General features: G+C 42.4%; 1 long non-coding RNA gene across 1 annotated transcript in view; it reads left to right on the plus strand.

Moving 5' to 3' along the window:
* The window catches only part of LOC107306408, a 29991-nt gene that overhangs the window by 5403 nt on the left and 4080 nt on the right, over positions 1–20508 (plus strand). Inside the window, exon 2 of the long non-coding RNA XR_001552109.2 lies at positions 10223–10319. This is a non-coding gene — a long non-coding RNA (uncharacterized LOC107306408). The remainder of the gene's footprint in view (positions 1–10222; positions 10320–20508) is intronic.

A 20508-nucleotide genomic window follows, 5' to 3' on the forward strand; every position in this document is an offset into this window, starting at 1 on the left:
GAGTCAGTGGTGACTGCAGTGCTGCACCCTTTACATGTTCAGGCTCTTAATTAGCCAATTCTTCTGCTGTGTTTTTATTTGTTCATTCTTTCTTTATTTGTGGTTTGCTAATGGAAGTCTTCATTAAGTTCTGGTCAAACCAGATATTTTACATGAGGTTATGGCCACACATGGTTTAATGTGGATTTGCTATGGCAGTTGTAGTGTTTGGGGAGCAGTAGCTATTGTCTTTAATGTTTCATAGAATCATCACCGAATCATAGAATACTGTGCATTGGAAGGGACCTTTAAGATCACCTAGTTCCAACCCCCTGCTATAGGTGGGGACGCCTCCCTCTAGACCAGGCTGCTCACAGCCCCATCCAGCCTGGCCCTGAATGCTTCCATGGAGGGGGGCATCCACAGCCTCACTGGGCAACCTATTCTAGTGTGTCACCACCCTCACAGTAAAGAATTCCCTCCTAATATCTGCTCTAAATCACTGAATCACAGAGTCACCAAGGTTGGAAAAGACCCACAGGATCACCCAGTCCAACCATCCACCCATCACCAATAGTTCTCACTGAACCATGTCCCTCAACACAACATCCAAATGTTCCTCCAGGGTGGGTGACTCTACCACCTCCCTGGGCAGCCCATTGCACTGCCTGACCACTCTCTCAGAGAAGTAGTGTTTCCTAATGTCCAGCCTGAACCTCCCCTGGCACAGCTTGAAGCCATTCCCTCTAGTCCTATCACCAGTTACGTAAGAGAAGAGGCCAACCCACAGCTCACTACAACCTCCCTTCAGGTAGTTATAGAGAGCAATAATGTCTCCCCTGAGCCTCTTCTCCAGACTGAAATCTACCCTCTTCTAGTTTAAAGGCATCTCCCTTCATTCTGTTGCTACATGCCCTTATAAAATGCCCCTCTCCAGCTTTCCTGTAGGCCTGGTTATTCTCATAGATAACAGAAATGTTGTAGAGCTGATGATCTTCTCAAGCTATGTAAGTGTATTTATTTATGCAGCCATTATGCCTAGGATCTGGAGTTTCTCTTCTACTTACTTTCCAGATTCCTCTCCCCTTGCTTTTTACTCTCCCACTCCATACTTTAGATACAGTTCAGACTCTTTCTTTTTGGTCTTCCTAAATGGTTCTCATCAGAAAGAGCTGACGTGTTGCACTACATAAGCGATGTAAAAATATCAATGGTAAGATCACATATTAGTCACATTGGTAGCAATAGGCCTGGCCAGGGAAAGAAAACAAAATAGAATTGTACAGTGACTCTTTGTTCAAATAAAATGTCAACAACAAATCCGTCATCTAGATCTCCTTCAGATATCCATATTATGTGCCAATAGAAGATTTTGCTGGTGGGTTGCTTTGCCACTATTATTTTTATAGGATAATCTTCCAACAGAAAGCAAAGGTGCTGCTGAACAACACTAGGGGTCACTGTTAAACGCCATTTATTGAGCCTTGGGACGATTGATCTACAAACAGAACCTGTGTTCCTCACATCGATGTGTCGAGAATGTCAAGAGCTGGATGTATTTTGTTTCACCTGAAGGAAAATAAGCCAACAGAAGTTTGTTTATTGCCTCCAGTGATTGCACAAATAATTCTTGTCCTCTTGTGGTGAGCAAATAGAGAGACCCTGCGTCCTGCTGGGTGCATGGAACCAAACGGGACCTGCAGTGCCACAGAGTGACAGCAGCCATTAATGAATTTTTCACAAGTATTTTAGGTTTGGAAATAATCACCTCTATTTGTCAGGCTAACAAGAAATGGGAGTTGCATCAGCCCCAAGTGTTTGTCCTGAGCGCCATGGGAAATTAGATAGAAAGCTTTCTGTAGCCTTTCTTGTTTTCATCTTGTGTAGTGTGGGAAGCTGCAGGCACTGGCTTGCAGTGCAGGGCACACCTCTTTGGGTCATATGCCTTTCCTCAGCAATATCACTTTGTGCGATCAAGATGTACTGCAGGGAAGGGCTGCAACCCCAGAAAGTGTCTCTGCTAGAGTGGGGCCTTCCTGCTTGTGTGCAGAAAGGGGGGACACCTGGTGGGAGGCACAGACAGTGCTGGGCTGTAACCCCCTCTCTTCTGCTCCAGATGGATGAAGGAGCCACTCTGTGTATAAACACTGGTATCAGAAGCTTCATGTGTTCCTGGTATTTTGCAACTGTTGGATAGCTGACAATCTTTTATGATTTTAGAGATCTTTAAACTGAAAATAAGCAGGGAAATAGTGGAGCCCTGCCCCACAGCGCTTGCAATATGTGCTTGTTTCATGAAGAAAGCCAGAGCTGTGGCATGCTGCTTACAGCAAGGCTTTACTGTGATGCCTCTCTTTTACTTGCTGGTCATGGTTGTGAAGCTTCACAGTTAGTATTATCCCTCTGTCAGCTCAGATGTATTGGATTTAAAAGCTACGCCCAATCAATGCAAATATTTTAGGGAATGTTTTAGGCATCAGTGGGTAGAGCTGCGGTGGTTTGGTCATTAGACAGGAAATGAGAGATGACTGTTGCTCCAAGCATTTCCACAGATGTCTATAGGGAAAAACCTGGTTTTGATGGACGGCTTATAGTATCCTTAACTCATCCGTTCTTGAAACTTTACATGGCAACCCTGTGATTAAATTATCTTCAGACAGGAGACAATACTGTTGAGAGAAATAAATATGACAAGTAGGAAGAAAAACACGGAGCGTTCAACATAGGCAGGAAGGAGATGGAAGAATTGCTCAGGGAGGCAATAGAGGTATGTGTAATGAGTACAGGTCCTAGAAGTGCTGCTGCTCTGTGAGCCCTTAGCAGTTTAATTCACTGCACTCTGAGAAGCTGAGGATATTTTTCCCCTGCTTTTAGGAACCAAAGGAATAACATTATTGGTAGCTGTGACTGCTGGCTGCCTTTACTGTAGGAGCCTTCATTTCCTTTTTGCGTGGGGTATTTCTCAAAGTATCATGGCTGCCAGTGCTTGCAAGGACAGGTGTGCCTTGAATGTGGGCACCTGCCTATGTTTGGGGTTGCACTGTGCTACAGTTAGATACACAGTACAAAAAGCAACAAATTCCATTGAAGAATCTGCCTTCTTAGAACTCACCAAAATATTATGGCAGCAACTGGAATGTTGCTTGTCGAGTTCAGACTTCACATCTCATTTGTTCCTATTTGGTTCATTAGTAGATTCTGCACTTGCCTCGGGCAATAGCAGCATGTTTCTTTGTGATGAAATGTGATCGGCTATTTGGATGTTGGTAGTAAGGATATAAGTGGCATTTCTGTTGATTTGGCATGAGTCTTAAGAGTTGCTTTAATCTAACTTGGTTGTTTTATCCTCTAGAGTAATGCACTCCTTTGGAAGCACAGTACACCAGCCCTTTGTGTTCCTGTTGTATGTATGCTTTATGATCTTTGCTAAGTGACTCACTTTCAGCACGTGTTCTCCTGCCCAACGTTTCTGGCAAAGCCCTTACCTGTTTACTTGATTGGATTTCACTCAGCCCATCTTGTGGTGCACACGGATCTTCCTTTCTGTCTGGACCTTGCTTAAAATCTGCTTGGAGATCTTGCAGGTCCAGTAGGTTACATCTGGAGGCAGGGCCTGTGCATCTGAGGAGGGACCTACAGAGAGGTCCCAAGTTCTGTTGAAATCACCAGATTTCATACTTTTTTTTTTTTTTTTTTTTCAGCTGTTGCAGTGATTGTTTTGTGCTTGCAAATAGCCAGAAGGGAATTCCTCTGGAGGAGGAAAACTCTTGTTGCCATAGAGCCAGATTCTGCATGATGCTCTGTCATTTTCACTTCTCTTGCATGGAAGCAGATGATAGGGAAGGACTGAAGCCTGAGGTATCTCAAGGTCACTGCACATGTGTGGCCATGCTAGGTTAACCACAACAGCAGTGGGGTGGGAGGTAGAAGGAACAGATTTGGCAGGCCTTTCCGAACACAAAGCCATGCACAAGGGGCAGCTTTCTCCAACTTTTTGTCCCAGTCTCTACAACCTAAACAGCCCTACGCAGTCTTCTGAATGAGCTCATTCTGTTATTCAGGCTTTTCGTTCCTGTGAACTCAGCTTAGTTGATTCATTTAGTCTTGCAGAAGCTGTGGATTTGAAAACCACTTCCTAGAGCTTCACACATTGACCACAATCAAATGAACAGGGCCATTCTGTACGAGTGAGTCACGAGTTAGCAGGGCTTTAAATGAAGCGAGCATTTCACCTCCCTGGGACACAAGTTCTTCATCTGGAATCTAGAAGGAATGTATTTCTGTTTTATAAAGAGAAAACTGTCTTTTCTATTTATGAGGTTTGCTCAATATGTGTTACAGGAGATACACGGCATTCAGCAACTATCTCAGTCACCTCTGTAGACAGTATGGCTATACTTAATAACTTCCCAGTCCCTCTAAGGACATTGAAATATGTTTCCAAGATTGTGAGCTGTTTGTTGCATTCTTTGCAAATAAATTTATTTCTCCATTTGCAGAAATGAGCCAAGTTATATTTCAAGTTAAACAGAATGCTTCTTTGAGAGGACAAGGAGCTGTCCTTTAAAGTTTAGATAATGGAAGGAATCAAGAAAAATCCAAAGCTTTTTAGTGCTTATCACATTTATGTTGACCAGACAGTGCATGGTTTAAGGGAAAGTTTTATCTTAAAGGTGAAATGCAAAACGTGTCTGGGAGCAGTGAAGTAGCTGAAGCCTCCTCCTGACCGCAAAGGTTGAAGAATAAAGCTGAAAGGTGGGACATGACATACTCAGAGGTGTGGATTCCCCGTAAGCTTTTCTTAGGTCAATTGAAATGCACTTTTCCCTCTAATTGTTAGTCACACCTGTCCCCGTGTGTTTGCTCGGGCTAATTTTGTGCAGCTGCTGCAAGCCCATGCCAGATGGCAACCCAGCTCCTGGACTGTGCAGGAAAGAAGTGAAGGAACTGTGAAGACCTCAGGTCCCCTGCAACCGCCTCTTCTCCTCCAAGGCCCTGATCCTGCAGTCAAAGGGAGTTCTCTACTGGAAGAGATAGTAAAGTCAGCTTTGCCTGCTTTAACCTAATGTAATTCCCTACCCTTCGATTTTTGTGGCTTCAGCTTCTTGTTGTTTAGAGTGTGGTCAGATAAGCCATGTTTTGAAAACAGAAGCAAATATTTTAATTTGAGTTTGATTATCTAATTGAGATGCAGAACCAGATTTAGCCAGCCAACAAAAGCTAGTTTGATGTTGTTTTGCTTTCAATCTGACAGCACAGGGTGCTTTGAAACAGTGTATTTTATTTGAGCACCCGATCTTAAACTTCCAGATTGCTTTTTTCTTCAACTTCCATATGGTTTGGTATGTAAGCCAAGCACACTGTGGTAAGAGCATTCACTGCACAGGATATGCAGACCAAATGTAGCTCATTCTAATACTGGAGGTAACAGCACACAAAATAAAACTTGTTAGAAGACCCAACTTACATCAGTCTTGCTTGAAATCAAGGCCGGCTCTATTTGCCAGCACCCATTTGCTGGAATTTTGTTTGATGTTCAGCAAAGTTTGTTATGAATCCTTTGTTGTTTTGTTTTTTTTTTAACCCCTATCTAAAGGTTTACAGACTTTTGCAGGTTTTCATTCCTGGCATTACAATATGATCTGTGCTTTACACTTATTTTTGGCTGATGTCTTCAAGGGTTTGCAAATACTGGTTTTTATTTCTCATAGTTGAGGTGAGGATCGCTTTGGCTGATGTTCCAACATAATCAGAGGGACAGGGAGCTGACTTCAGGTATCTCTGCACTAACAACAAATGTGAACCAGTTACAGGGTCTGGACTGCTTCTATCTGCCAGCTTGTGCGTCTTCTCATGTTGTTACATTAATCTATTGATCATGCTTTGTCTAGCCTAGGATGTAGCTGTAGAAATGAAATACTTTAGCTATTGGCTGTTAATAGCTTCTAGAAGTTAACACAGGTTATAAGAGTACTGCAAAACACCATTAGAGGTCTGAGCTTTATCTTAGATCAGTTATCTAAAGTTAACTAACTCCGGTTAAAACAGCATCAAAGATGAGCTAATATGAACACAATACCTTCACACAAGAAGCTTGCTTTCAAGACTGTATGAACACGCTTAGCAAAATGGAGATCAAGCCATTACAAAAGACATAAGCTAGCAAAGCTGCAGAAACTCTGTCTAGTGGGTAACCAGTATTTCCTGAGGGTTATACCCTCTTTGCTTGCCTTTCGCAGTGGGTTTTCACAGGTGTGTCCCAGCTACAGCTGCATGCAGTTTGCTATGTACATGTCCTGAGCAGCTGGCCCCAAATTCAGTTCCCGCTGGCCCTGGGAATGGAGCTATGTGTGGTGAAGACCCAGTTTTTTGCACTGTTAGCTTCTTGTATGTGTTCTGGTTTGTGCTAAGTCTCATAGTAAGGAGTCTAGAGGCAAAATGAAGTTTGTGCTGTGCAGCCAGCCAGCATTGCTGTGCATGAGAATCCTGGCAGAGATGGAGACGTGAAATTAAAGTAATTATCAGTAACATGCTGTTCAGCAAATCCCAGTTTCTGTTTCTGACACAGCGGAGGGATCAAATCAAAGGCCACAGCCCCCACAACAAAGAGCTGGCAGCGCACAAAGGATGCAGCAAGCAGAGCCACGAAGGGAGCTCTAAGGAGGGGGAGGTGGGGGCCAGGAGCAATCGTCTGTCTCCTCATAATGGCACCAATTTTCAGTGCAGCTATGCCAGCTGAGCTCCAGAAAGGCACCGGGGAATCCAGCTCAATGGGCTTTAATTTGTGCATATGTGTATAGATTATATATGACAGGCACAATTCCAAATGCTTTCCAAATCATGCCTCCGTGCTTAAAGCCTAATACGTAGATAATGTGGTTATGTGATAATCAAAGCAATCTTTGTCATATGGAAAACTGAAACTCTTGGGGGCAGAGTTTAATCAATGTATTATTGAAACAAAAATCCCAGCCTCGCTGCAGTGATTGTATTACTAGGTGCCATATTTAATTCATGAAGAAAACTGAGTTTAAAATTGAAATGCAACTCAAAATTTGCTGGTTGATGCAGAATGAAAGATTCATTTGACGCAGGTTATGGGCATCACTGAAACAGATAAGAAAGAACAAAAATCTTTCTCATCTCTCTTGTCTATTTTGAGATTCTTTTTAATCAGATTCTTAAAGGTCTCAAAAGTTACAAGAAAACACTACAGAAAAGTAGCTGTGATTTCCTGTTCAGGCTCCATCTCTGTTATACTGAAGAAGGCGAAGAAGGTTTTTCTTCCTATACCAACACATGTAAAGCTCAAACTTCTGTACGTTGAAGAACAATGTCAAGGTTATTTATATATAGATATATTTTACTAAAAATGATCTCTACGTTGTAATATTCCCCCCTTTTCAGACAGGTGAATTGCCAGGAGATGGTACCGTAATGCATTGCTTCTACACACATGTCTAGTGGCAGTAACGCCACCTCTTGAGCTTCTGTGTTTTCCTTCAGATTCGGCATGACTTGTTATAATTGAACAATAAAGAATCTGCTGATTTGAAAGAAAATACCACAGTGAAACAAATCTGAGTTATATTTGGCTAATAAGGAAATGGAGGATGATGCCGGATGTGGAGGTGACCAGGACATTCCGTCCCAGCTTTCCTTCCTCATTTAACTTTTCTTTGGCTGCTGTGGGCAGAATGATGCACCAGGGCTGAAACAACAGTAGGCACAGAGGCTTTGTCATTGCCTGTGCCTCTGACACAGTAGCAGAGTAGTCTCAGCACCTCCATCTTCCTTCCTGTAGGCTTCTTCCTTCCCAGCCTGGAAACATTCTTTCTCCCCATGGCTGTTCTTTGCCCAGTTTTTTGCTTTTGCCCTTCCTTATGGGGCTGAGGCTGAAATCTGTCATTGTCACCACGTGCTGCATTGCACGTGCCTAGCACTACTCTGCTCCTGCCTGTTGCACTATGCATGCAACCATGAATGCAACTGCGTGCCTTCCCATTAACATTTTCAGGTTTGCTCTGTAAGAGCAGCCTCCTCAGCTTTTGGGAAGGAAAATGTTGCAGTGGGAATAAAAGCAGTATGGTTTTATGGATACCACATGTAAAGTTCTAGTAGAAGCTGGTTTGTAATTTGGAGAGCAGTAACAATGCTCCAGGATGACAAACTACGTAGTGTCTTCCTGTAGCCCAGCGAGCTCTACTGCTTCCCCACATTGTGGTTTATATGTTTGCTCAGACTCTAGATTGTCATCTGTAGAAAAGTAAAAGAATGATTGGACCTCTTGTTGGCAAGGAAGTGGTGTCCATGGATGGTATTTTGAGCCCCAGACTCTCATTGATTTGTGAATGTGGGCCTTGAACTCCGTGGATGTCTGCCTACAGATTTAAGTAAACGTGTCTGGATTTGCAGAATGAGGTGGCTGGGGGCAGCTGATTTGGCTTCATTGTTAGGAGTAGAATTTGAATTCTTATCGCAGAGCTCCTTGCTTGGAGCTGGCTTCTGACGCGTAAACTGACCTTCAGGAAGCAGGTGTGAATGGGGAGTTGGGAATCAGGTGCATATGTGACCCTTAGATTAATATGACAGCCCTTATGCTGGAGTTTCTCTTATCAGTGATAGGGATAACATTTCCATCCTTTATGGTAGGCTTCATGAAGGGATAAGTGTGTTTTAATGCTTAAGGGCCAAATTAACAACATAAAGTGCAGGTCTTGCCATGCTGTTCTCTATCTTAGAAAGCTCTGGCTGTTACTGCATGACTGCTGCTTTTTTTACATTACCTTTCTGCAGCTGAAGTGTTTAAATACATCCAAGTTAAACTGTGTCAGTGCAGGTACGTGCTAAACAAAGTGCTGCATTTAAAACATAGGGTAATTAAGCTAACTTCAGCGAGGTTGGCCATGAGAGTCAAACATCTGTGCTGGGAAGGAACAAAGATCCTTATCATTACAGTTTTATTACTACAATGGTGATGTTTCCTTCCTTCTGTCCTTGGGATTTTGGGGCATCAAGTGAAAAGCCTTCCAAAGATTTCTTAGCGTCATAAGAACAAACTGGAACCTGTTGTATACCTACAAAGCCACTGAACAGATTAACAATTCAGTTTTCAGTGTCATGAGTTTTAATACAATAATACAATCACAACATTTATTGAAAGCTTGATTAATTTTTTGAAATCATAAGCAATATGGTGGCAGTTCATTATTTTTTCTTAAATCCAGAGTGTGGAGGGGAATAGTCCAAGAATATTTAACTAATATCCTGCTTGGTACTGTGATAATTTAAAGAAATAATACTGAATATACTTGTATTTGGTGTTTGTCCAGATAAAAGAGGGGTGGTGGTGGTGAATATGAGATTACTCATTCCTAACTTGGACAAGCTGATTGTGTCCGCAGTCATAGTTTTCCATGGTAACTGGTAGGGATTATTGAGTGGTGACAGTTTTTGCTGTGCTCTATGTGTTTCTATTGACCCTTAGAAGAGCTATTTTGGTGTTTAATACTGCCAGGCATTGAGTAACCATTTTCCATTTTATTGAAGGAGTATGTGGCTTTACTCCTTCCTTGCATCAGCTGTGGCCTTTATCTTCAGTTCATCTTCAATGAACTGGTTCAGCTCACCAACACAGAGAAAGCTGTTTTCCTCTCCTATTTTAGTTAAATTTCTTTTGATGTGACTTCTTAGCGTAAGGTTTTTATATCCATGTTAACTGTAATAGAGGCTCTTAGCCTGGATTTACAGTAGTGAAAACAGGTGCAGAATTGGACACCCAGCTTAACATTTCTGGTAACTCAACACCTTTGATTTTATTATTCTTTTTTTCATAGAGGATCTTCAGTTCTGTTTTGTTTCAAGTATTTGGTTTATAATCATGCCAGTGGTTCAGTAGTGAAGTGTTTCAACTTTGAAGCCAGGGATTTGAAGAGAGCAATGTACCTGCTTAATTATAAGGCAGTTGCATGCAGATAAACTTATTATCCCCCAGTTAGAAGCCTTTAAAAAATTTAGCTTGCTTTTATCCATATAACTTGCTAAGGAGAGCTAACCCCTCACAGAATGCCCTGATGATTCAACCTGGAACCACACAGAGCATGGGACTTAGTGACTGATTATAGCCATAAAGGCATAGGACATGTAGACATGGAAGAAGGAAAAAAAGTATTTTCTGTTAAAGCCAAGCCTCTTCCTTCTACTACTGAGGGAAGCTTTGATTCACTAAATTACTGTCTTGCAGGCTCTTCCTTAAAGGGTGCGTGACCCTTCTCTTAGAAACAAACTGCAGTTGGATGGAACAGCTGGCTTGTATTTGCCTGATGTGACTGCTGGAACAGGTGAGCACCAAAACAGATGAGCCTGACTGCCCTGCCACTCTCCCATCATGGCTGGTGGCTTGAGATGAGCCCTAACCAGCTGGAATTACCCCTCCTATACCAAGTTTGGGCATACTCAATAAGTTGCCACAGCACATCCCACTATTGTCTTGGGCAAACAGGGATCCTCTCTCCCTCTTGGCCCAGGCTATGCTGAGATCGCTTTGTGATTTTAATACACATTTTCTTTTGAAGAATTAAAAAAAGGAAGTGAGTAATAATGCATTTGAGAGCATGAGTTTCTGTGCCCTGAACACTGAATCAGTGATGTTCTGAAAGTGGTAGATTGTAACATGCGGAGAGCTTATGCGTCACGTGGTTCTGTTTGTCTTTCTTTCAAGCTGCTAAATCCCATTAAAAGGGAAGCTAGAAACAAATCTTGTGTATTTTTAGTATTTTCTCTTTGGGAATGCAGTCACAGAAAAACTGCATAAAATATCCTGAGTAAAGAAGGAAGTGGTCTCTGTGGCTGTGCTGGTAGGGTGTTGGTCCACTGAGCCCTGTTCCTTGTAGGAAGAGGCTCATTGAGCCCATGAAGACATTTCAGAACCCTCACTCTGAAGTTATTTATCGTCTTCCAGCTGTGTTTTCACTGGGGAGTTTTTCATACTGAGATGAAAACCATCACAAGGAGAAAAAAAAGCCTTAATCTTACTCAGATTAATTTGTTAGTAATGCTACAGTTCTTTAGTGATGGTCCTCTTCCCAGTAAGGCTCCTCCGTTGTCATCTTTCGTAAATGCAAAGTAGTTTTGTTAGTAATTATAAAAGGAAATAGCTTTAATACCATCTTGCTTTATGCTTTTTTTGTTGTACTTAAAAACACAGTATCCTAAACTCCTCTTTCTACCTGCTTCCCCCAGGCAGCCCAGCTCATGCTGGAATCCCTCTCACAATTTTTGATGCAAATAGCTGCATAGAGGAAAGGTTACCACTCTCACAAGACCAGTGAATCAAATAATGCTAATGCAAAGTATGTTGATTTGTAATCCCAGAAGCAACTCATGAACCCCTGTTCTACTGATCAGCTATGCCAGAAAAGTAAAGAGTTCCAGAACAAGGTTAAAGCAGAATGCTGAGGACAGCAACATTTCCAAATGCCATAGTTACCCAAGAGAGACTTTGAGTAAGAGCCCTTTGCTGCTTCCTAAAATTTGACAGGAGACAAATGGCATACTGCTATTTCTGGAACTCTCTTATTCTAGTTGGTGTTTTCCATTTCAGTGGTGGACATAGAATCATAGAATGATTTGGGTTGGAAAGGACCTTTAAAATCACCAAGTTACATCTGCCCTGCTGTAGGCAGGGACGCCTCTCTCTAGACCAGGCCCCATCCAGCCTGGCCTTGAGTGCTTCCATGGAGGGGGAAGGGAGGGCATCCACCACCTTCACTGTGCAACCTGTTCCCTCACAGTAAAGAATTCCCTCCTATTATCTAGTCTAAATCTACCCTCTTCCAGTTTAAAGCCATTTCCCTTCATTCTGTTGCTACATGCCCTTATAAAAAGTCCCTCCCCAGCTTTCCTGTAGGCCCCTTCAGGTACTGTAAGGCTGTGATGGGATCTCCCAGAGCCTTTTCTTCTCTAGGCTGAAGATCCCCAGCTCTCTCAGCCTGTCCTCATAGGGGAGGTGCTCCAGCCCTCTGATCATCGCTGTGGACCTTCCTGGACCTGCCCCAACACCTCCATGTCCTTGTGGGCCCAGAACTGGATGCAGTACTCCAGGTGGGGTCTCACGAGAGCAGAGCAGGGGGACAGAATCACCTCCCTTGACCTGCTGGTCACACTTCTCTTGATGCAACCCAGGATACGGTTGGCCTTCTGGGCTGCAAGTGCACATTGCTGGCTCATGTTGAGTCTTTTATCAACTGACAGCCCTAAATCCTTCTCCTCAGGGCTGCTCTCAAGCCATTCTCTGCCTACCCTGTATCTGTGCTTGGGATTGCTCCAACCTAGATGCAGGACCTTGCACTTGGCCTTGTTGAACTTCATGAGGTTGGCATGGGCCCTCTCAGTGTACAACCATCCAGCTAATTCCTTACCCTCCTTTCCTTATCCAGCTAGTGGTCCAGCCATCAAATCAATTTTTCACCAATCTGGAGACCAGGATGATCTCACTGGAAATCTGTAACATATAATTCCATCAGCCTTCAAATGTTCTTACTGGCTGGAGGGCTGAGCCCAGAGGGTGATGTGGCAACCATGTGGATGTGGCACTGAGGGACGTGGTTTAGTGAGCAATATTGGTGGTAGCTGGACAGTTGCACTAGATATTCTTGGTCCTCATTTCCAACCTTAATTATTCTGTGATTCTTCACAATGGCTCAGCCATTTCTGAAGTGGAGTCTAGTAAAAGGATTTACTAGTGATAACTTCTTACAACTAGAATTGGTACCAAATCCTATGGCATAAGGATAGTGCTGGGATAAAAGAAATAACACTTACTGTCCTCAGGAAGCCTCAGGCAGATTTGAATGAGCTGCATCTTTGAAAGTCTGTTTACATATGTTTAGAAGGAACAGGCTTCAAAAAGGTTTAATTCAGTGTTCTCAGGCTAATGGTAAAGGGTAATGTATGGTGTGCAGGGTCTGAACCACACCAATGTAGACTGAGTCATACTCCCATGACAGAGGACATATCTCACAAATCAGCACATAGCACCTGGAGGCCCAGAAGCACAAGGTGATGCAGAGTGTGAGTAAAGGCAGAGGTGATGCCAGCTCCCTGTCTGCTGGGCAGTGCTGCCCACCACTGCTTCCCTTGGTTTCCAAGGAAATCAGGGAGTCTGTGAGTTGGCAGGCTCAAAGCCAGGAAGTTTGGTCATGGAAAATTAAAGACAGTCAATTTTCTATTTCTGGGAAAGCCTGTTAATACCACGTATAGCGGTTTTGTGCTGGTTTTTGTTGTTGTTTTTAAACTTATTTCCATTAGTAATGAAAGTAAGAAGTGGATTATTTTGCACAGGCCTCTCTACCCTCAGGGGAGTCAAGGGTTCCTCCCATCTTAGTGGCATCCCCAGAATTAATACACCTGACCCCAACTCATAGATGAGACCATTAAAGAGAACTGGCCCTAAAATGGAGCCCCAATAGTGAGTGGCCACCAGCCTAATGTGACCCCACTTTCTGCAACATGTCAGCCGGTGGTGAGGCCCTCTGAGCCCAACCCTTGAGCCAGCTGTGAGCCCATGGCATTATGGTTTTGTCCGATGGACATTTTGGAAGAGACTATATAAATCCAAAAGCACAGCAAAATGCTCTGTGTGCACTTCCCATCCAGAAATAAACGGGAAGGAAAAACAGAAGCTCAGGATTACCTCTTGGCTCTGTGATTCACACCGCCCACAGAGATATCTTGCAGTGTTGGCCATGTATTTTTCAGCCCGTTGCCAATCCTCATGCCACCTCTGAACTCGATACTGCGGCTTAGAGTCTGTAACTCTATCCAGCATGGCACGGCTCTCTACATTCACTCTTTGCAGCTCCTGCTTTCATTTGTCTCTGTTTAAACCAGAGGGGAAAAACATATAAACAGAATCAAACTTCTCAACAGTTACTCATGTTCCCACGCCTAGGAAGCCAGAATATGAAACATCTGTCAATCCTCTGTTATAGGAACATTCGCCTGAGCTTTTATACCTCTCCTACGGGGACTTTCTCCTCTGTGATCTGCATTAACCAACATTTACAACCCAATCCTTTTGTCCTCCTTAAAAGGACAGGTCTTGTTTGTGGTCTTCCAAATAGAGAAGAGATTTGGTATATTTTACAGAAGGAAAAACTGTGTGTTTAATCTTTTATCTTGAATTAGCACCAGTCCTCCAGCCTGGAAATTGCTTTATTGCTGTAATGTAGGTGAGGACATGACTGGTGTCTGAGTTGCTCAATAATCTGTTTCAGTTGCTTTGGTTTATGCCTTTATTTTGTTTACAAACCTGATGAACTGAGATGGGAAATACAAAGATAATGGAGATAAGCATATTACTGCAAACTCCTCTGCGTCCTCATCCTCCTGTGACTTCTTATACTGAAATTTCCCAGGCAGCTAAGCTGATCTCATAGCAGTTTCCTGCCACCAGAAAAGGAAGGACTTGCTCTTCCCCTTTCTCTCCCTGCTCCTTTCCCCACTGCTGCCAGCTGCTGTGGTCTTCTCTATCCTTGGAATGCATCAGAGCCTTTGTGGCAAGTGGCAGAAAAGCTCACCAGGGTTGTTTGTTTTTGTCAGGTTAGTTTTGTGCTGCTTTCTCAAGGTTTTTTTTTAGGGTTGTGAAGAGATTTGATATAAGTCAGAATTGATCCAGTGTGAGTTTGCCACTTGAATTAGGAAAGGAGAGAGGGGCTGGAAAAAAAGGAGGATGATCTTCTTCTTCCTTAAGTTATGGAATCATACCTTTAGCAGCATATTTTATTGATGCTTGTTGATGCCTATGTTGATCTGGGTATTAGTCACTAGTGATAAGTATGTAATATCCAAGACATGATGTGGATTTGCATGATATGGACATGACAAACTCTATTTCAGATCATTGCTGTCTTCCCAAGGAGCTGTTCAAATGCCAGGATATTCTTGAGCATGTAGTGCAGTGAGTTTTACCTGAGTCAACGGCGCCTGAGCTGCATTCTGCTGTCTGGAAACACTTTAGGGCCTGATGAGCAGTCAGCCTGTGGTGAAGTAGTCTGTAAACGAATCACCAGAGATAACAACTACAACCTAAGCTATATAAACCATACTCTATTTACAACCTGGGTTTTGCCTTCACTTCAGAAGCTTGTCCCCTTACTGCACACTTCCAGTGATGTGAATTTCCTCATGAATCGAAAGTCTGTGAGGTGGTTCTCTCTAGTGATAAATCTTCAAGGGAAACTTTGCTTAGTCTCCTTTGAGAAGTAAACCATTCTGCAAGCTTCCTGCTCTTGGGGTTTTTTTTAGTTATTTTTAATTTTAATTCTTTTTTTTTTCCCCTCTGTTTTTATTTCATCTCATCTGCCAGGTTTGTATCTCCCTCGTTCCAATGGTGTCTGTAGGAACAACAGGCAAAGTCAGCAGCAATTACTCACTTAGCAGTAACAACAGCTTTGCTGAGACATAATAGGTTTGCTTCATTTATTTCTCTGACGGTAGGGCAATGTTCTCTTCCTTTTTTTTCTTTCTTCTTTATTTTATTTTATTTTATTTTATTTTATTTTATTTTATTTTATTTTATTTTATTTTATTTTATTTTATTTTATTTTATTTTTATTATTTGATTGCACTCCCTCACTTCTTAAATTATAAGGGGGGGAGGCTGCAGGCTCATGCAGGAAGAGAAGTAACCACTGGGTGTTAGGAACAAATGGAAAGAGATGTAATGAGGCAGTGCAGGTTAGTTCTGTTCATCATTAGAAGGATTTCCTTGATTAGCCTTTTTCACTTTAGTTTTAAAATAGACACTGTTAATAATCTGTTATTCCTGTAATTAACTATAATGGGTAAAAGAGTGTCAAAAGTAGGAGCTGGAAGTTATTGCAGGGCATCTATTGTACCTGCCTTGTTTGCTAGGGTTTGTAACCAAAGCAGGGCAGGTACTGGCCACACTGTAGTATATGTGTACCTAAATACTGATGCATTAAGTAATCCCTTCAGACTCTGAATTAACCTGGAGGTGATTTCTTTCTGGAGTACACTGAGAAGAAGTAGGATGAGAAAGAAATTAGGACCGTAGTCTCAATTCCAGGTGATGGGACCTGTAGTTCAAAGGAACCAGTTGAAGAGCAGCAGGTTCCTGTTTTGGTTGAGTTTTGTTAACATGAAGGGGGTTTTCCTTTTCTATGCTAACAAGTAGAAGTTTTCCATCTTCAGAGGAATTTTATCAGTGCTATTTTTATACTAACAGAAAGACGTAACAACAGCAAATTGAATCCTAATATAGCAGATGATTTTATGCACAGGGAAGAAATGAATTGTTTTGATAGCGAAAAGATTTTCGAGTGCCTGGGGATTATTATGTCACATGGGGCGATGACAAACAATCTTAAAGGAAATTAATTCTGAAGTCCTTATATGGGCAATGCTCCCACTGCCTGAGGGGCACCGTGTTAGAAACTGAGTCTTGAAAAGGGTTTAGCTGCTCTTATTTTTTACCGCGCTTTGAATTGTTGTTGTTTCCTTTTTGTGAGCAGTTCATTAGGTAACAACTTATTTTCCACTCTCATCTTTTAATAAAGATTTACCTCTTGGGAGCAGTAAGATTTTGAAGGATAACTGCTAGTCAAGGCTACCCATTGTTATTTCTTGTGCTTTGAATCCGTTAACATCCTATTATTCAGCTCATTGCTCCATGTGCATTTCGATGATTGTGTTATTCCTGTTGCATGAGAAAAATAAAAAGTTGTCATTTTTTTTTCATGATTGTGCAGAAGTACCTTCTAAAAGGATGCTCGAATGCTTTATTGCTTGTTGATCTGAAGCGGTTTGATTAAATCAGCAATCGAAGAAGTAAAATAATATATAGCTGGGACTTTGCTATCCACAGCTCCTGATAGCCCCGTCACAGCAGTCCATGGTAGAGCGAAAATAATGGCATTTTGGGCCATCTGGTAGTTGCTTTGTTTTCCTTGAGAGGAGATAATGAAGGTAAGCCTGATAGTGCCATGTGAAACACACCAAACAACACTTTCAGCTTCCCCAGCATCAGATGAAGGTGGCTGTGTGCCTCACGGACACTTGTGTCCACTAAGGGTTTTGCTGCTTGGATCTGCAACAGAAAAGGAATGTTTATCCGCTTTTGTTGGAAATACCCTTGCATATCATGACAGGAAATCTTTTAATTGTCATGTTCTGTTCTGCTAGCCAGCAGTAACCCTACTAAACATATGATTCATTATATCAGCAAAGCCAGACTTGCTCAGAAGAAGAGCAGTGGGAAATTGAAATGTTAAAGGCAGCTGTTCCAAGTTTGCGGGTGCAGTCAGGTTACAGCAGTGGTGGTGATGATGGAGACTCCGAGAGGAGGCAGGCAGTTTTCATTACAGAATCATAAAGCGGTTGGAAGGGACCTCTGGAGATCACCCAGTCCAACCCCCTGCTAAAGCAGGTTCCCTACAGTAGGTTACACAGGAAAGAGTCCAGGTGGGTCTTGAATATCTTCAGAGAAGGAGACTCCACAGCCTCTCTGGGCAGCCTGTTCTGGTGCTCTGTCACCCTGAAAAGAAAGATTTTTTTCCTTGTTTTTTATGGAACTTCCTGTGTTCCAGTTTGTGCCTGTTGCCCCTTGTCCTGTTGCTGGGCACTGCTGAAAAGAGCCTGACCCCATCCACTTGACACCTGCCCTTTAGATATATATATGCATTTATATGATCCCCTCTTAGCTTTCTCTTTCCCCAGGCTGAACAGCCCAGGGTCTCTCAGACTTTCCTCATACAGGAGGTGCTCCAGGCCCCTCACCATCTCTGTGGACCTCCACTGGGCTCTCTTCAGCATTTACCTGAACTGAGGAGCCTGGAACTGGACACGGTGCTCCAGGTGTGGCCTCACTATGGAAGCACACAGCAGAAAAAAAAATACATATATCCATATATCCACATATATATATATAGGGTAGTATGGTTCGGTTGCAGTTGGACTTGATCTTTAAGGTCTTTTCCAACTGAGCAATTCTATGATTCTATATGTAACTAGTGTAAGGAAGCCCCAGGTTTCCTGAGCTGTGCCAGGTTTTCCAGAGAGATGCAAATTCAGGATGCTGCCAGAAGGAAGCAAGCAATACTAGAAGCTTTTGTGTTGAAATTAATCCCAACCCTCTTCTTATTAGCATTTTAAAAAGATCATTAAAAACAAATTATAGATCTAATTATTTTAATGAATTTAAAACAATAGCAGTACCTGGGGAGAAGGAATAAACTTTGTCTTGAGCTGAAGAAACCACATGGAATAAATGGTGACAATGGTGCCTAGAGTGGAACTTCAAGGCAGCCAGATGGGACCTGAGGTGTCCCCAGTGTGGCAGGGGGTACCTGGACAGCCTCCTCCTTGGCCAGTTCAACTGGGCACTGCTTGAGAATCCCATAGCAAAGAACACAACCCTACACTTGGTAGGCCACCCTGTGCCTGATGTTAGCAACTACTTGCTTTTCATGAAGAAAATAATCAGAAATGATCACTTGTGTTTACTCCAAGAGCCGTTGAGCTGTGGGAAATGTTTTGTTTTCTAGAAATACATTTCTTTGCTCTATAGCACTGCGATATCTAACCTCTATTCCTGGCCTCTGAATGCCCTTGTGTGCACACTCAGTGTTCTGTATGCCAAACAAAGGAGAGTTCTATAAGCATAATGGCTGCAGGGAGTATTTCTGCTGCACTCCAACCAGTGCCCCAGTTTAAAAGTGCCGCTGCTCAGGCAGCCATACTGGTGTCCTAGCAAGCCTCTCAAGGTTAATTCACACAGAAGGAAATGTAATTATTTATTTCAATACTGTCCATTTGATGAGGAAAATATCTCAAATTCAGTTCTCTACCTCATCTTTAGCATTTTTCCACCTGTAAGTCAAATTATGGGAACAATGCAAGGAAGGAAGGAAGGAAGGAAGATATTTTTATACAGTTAATGAAACAGACCCGGTTTGGAAATAATGAAGAACTACTTCTTCATATTAAAACTAATTATATTGTGATACAATCTTCCGAAGGTAGCAATACAGTTGAATCATCACTGATTGTATTCACTGCTTATGTATTTTCAATAGGAAGCAGTAATGTGTTATGGAGCAGATGACTGTCAATCTTTTTCCCTTCTGGTGAACATCATTGTGATCATTTTAGATGGACACAAAAGGCATACCTACATTTGTGGGGTAGTCTCTAAACACGTCTCTTATAACTTACTGCTGATTGTTAGCTTCCATAACAGTGCTAAGAATGAGCAGAGAAGAGCTGGAGCTTTTAGGTTGGCTTATTATTCCATGAAGGCTTTTGTTCTTTATCAGGCAATTGTACCTACCCTTTTCCTGCTCTCTTTGTACTTTGCTTTGTCCCATTCTAGCTGAAGATATTTACTGCTACAAGGTAAAACTGGCTGGTACGCTCGATGCATCTTACACAAAGTAAAACGTCTCAGACTCTGGGCTTTGGGGAAAAGAAAATAAAAGCATGAGTAATATCAGCCTGAGCCTTCCTAAAGCAAAGCCCTGGAGACTTGTGGTATGTTTGTAGCCAGTCACGTGATGGTTGTCATGGTATTCTGCTAAGAAAAAGAATGAATAGCTGGTGGTAGCATTTCAAACAATACGTTTAACAGCTAGCAAATAAGAACTGAACCTTGCAGCAAAGCATTCCAAAGAGTATTTTTTTTGTATATAAAATAGATCACCAATTAGACTTTGTTAGCCAGACCTGCCTCCTGCCAGCTACGGGAAGACAAGGTGTAAGCTATTAATAATGCTTCATACAGCTCTGTAAATAAGCAGAGTGCTGTATAGGAAGCTATATTTACTGAGCTCTTAATGGGAAGGTACGCCTCAGTTAATGCAGTGAGCAAACCCACAGTGTGAGGTGTCATTTTTGCACTGCAATAACTTGTTGAAAACATTCTTTTTGGTCTGCTTTTTTTTCATCTGTAAGTGTGCACATTGCAAAAAGCTTCAGAAAAAAAAAAAAAAAAAAAAAGCCACTGTGTTTATAGCAAAACATTTCTGGTTTTTAACAGCCTCTTCAACTTTCTTTGTCCATGTGCTGTCTGATGGCTGTTGAGTTACTGAATACTCAAACAGGCCTGCAAAAGTCAGGTAAATTACAAAGGTGATCACTGGCTCTCACATAGGGCTGTCTTGAATTTCAGGCTTCACTGGTGATGTTCAGGGGGGAGCCAAGTGGGCAAAGATGTTTCCTTGGGCCCATACAAAAATGGAAAAGCTGCTCCTTCAGCTCAGCTTGGTCTCCCCAGAGCTGGGCCTCAACAGACAGCTTGCTAGAGGTTGGGTGGAGGGAAACAGATTTCCCTCTCCATAGAATCACAGAATCATAGAATTACCCAGGTTGGAAAAGACCTTGAAGATCATCAAGTCCAACTGCAGCCTAACCAGTACCTTAACTCTAAAAACCCTCTGCTCAATCATATCCCTGAGCACCACATCCAAACGGCTCTTAAACACAACCAGGGATGGCGATTCAACCGCCTCC

The sequence above is a fragment of the Coturnix japonica genome, chromosome 1 (genome assembly GCF_001577835.2).
Source record: "Coturnix japonica isolate 7356 chromosome 1, Coturnix japonica 2.1, whole genome shotgun sequence".
Classification (NCBI taxonomy): domain Eukaryota; kingdom Metazoa; phylum Chordata; class Aves; order Galliformes; family Phasianidae; genus Coturnix; species Coturnix japonica.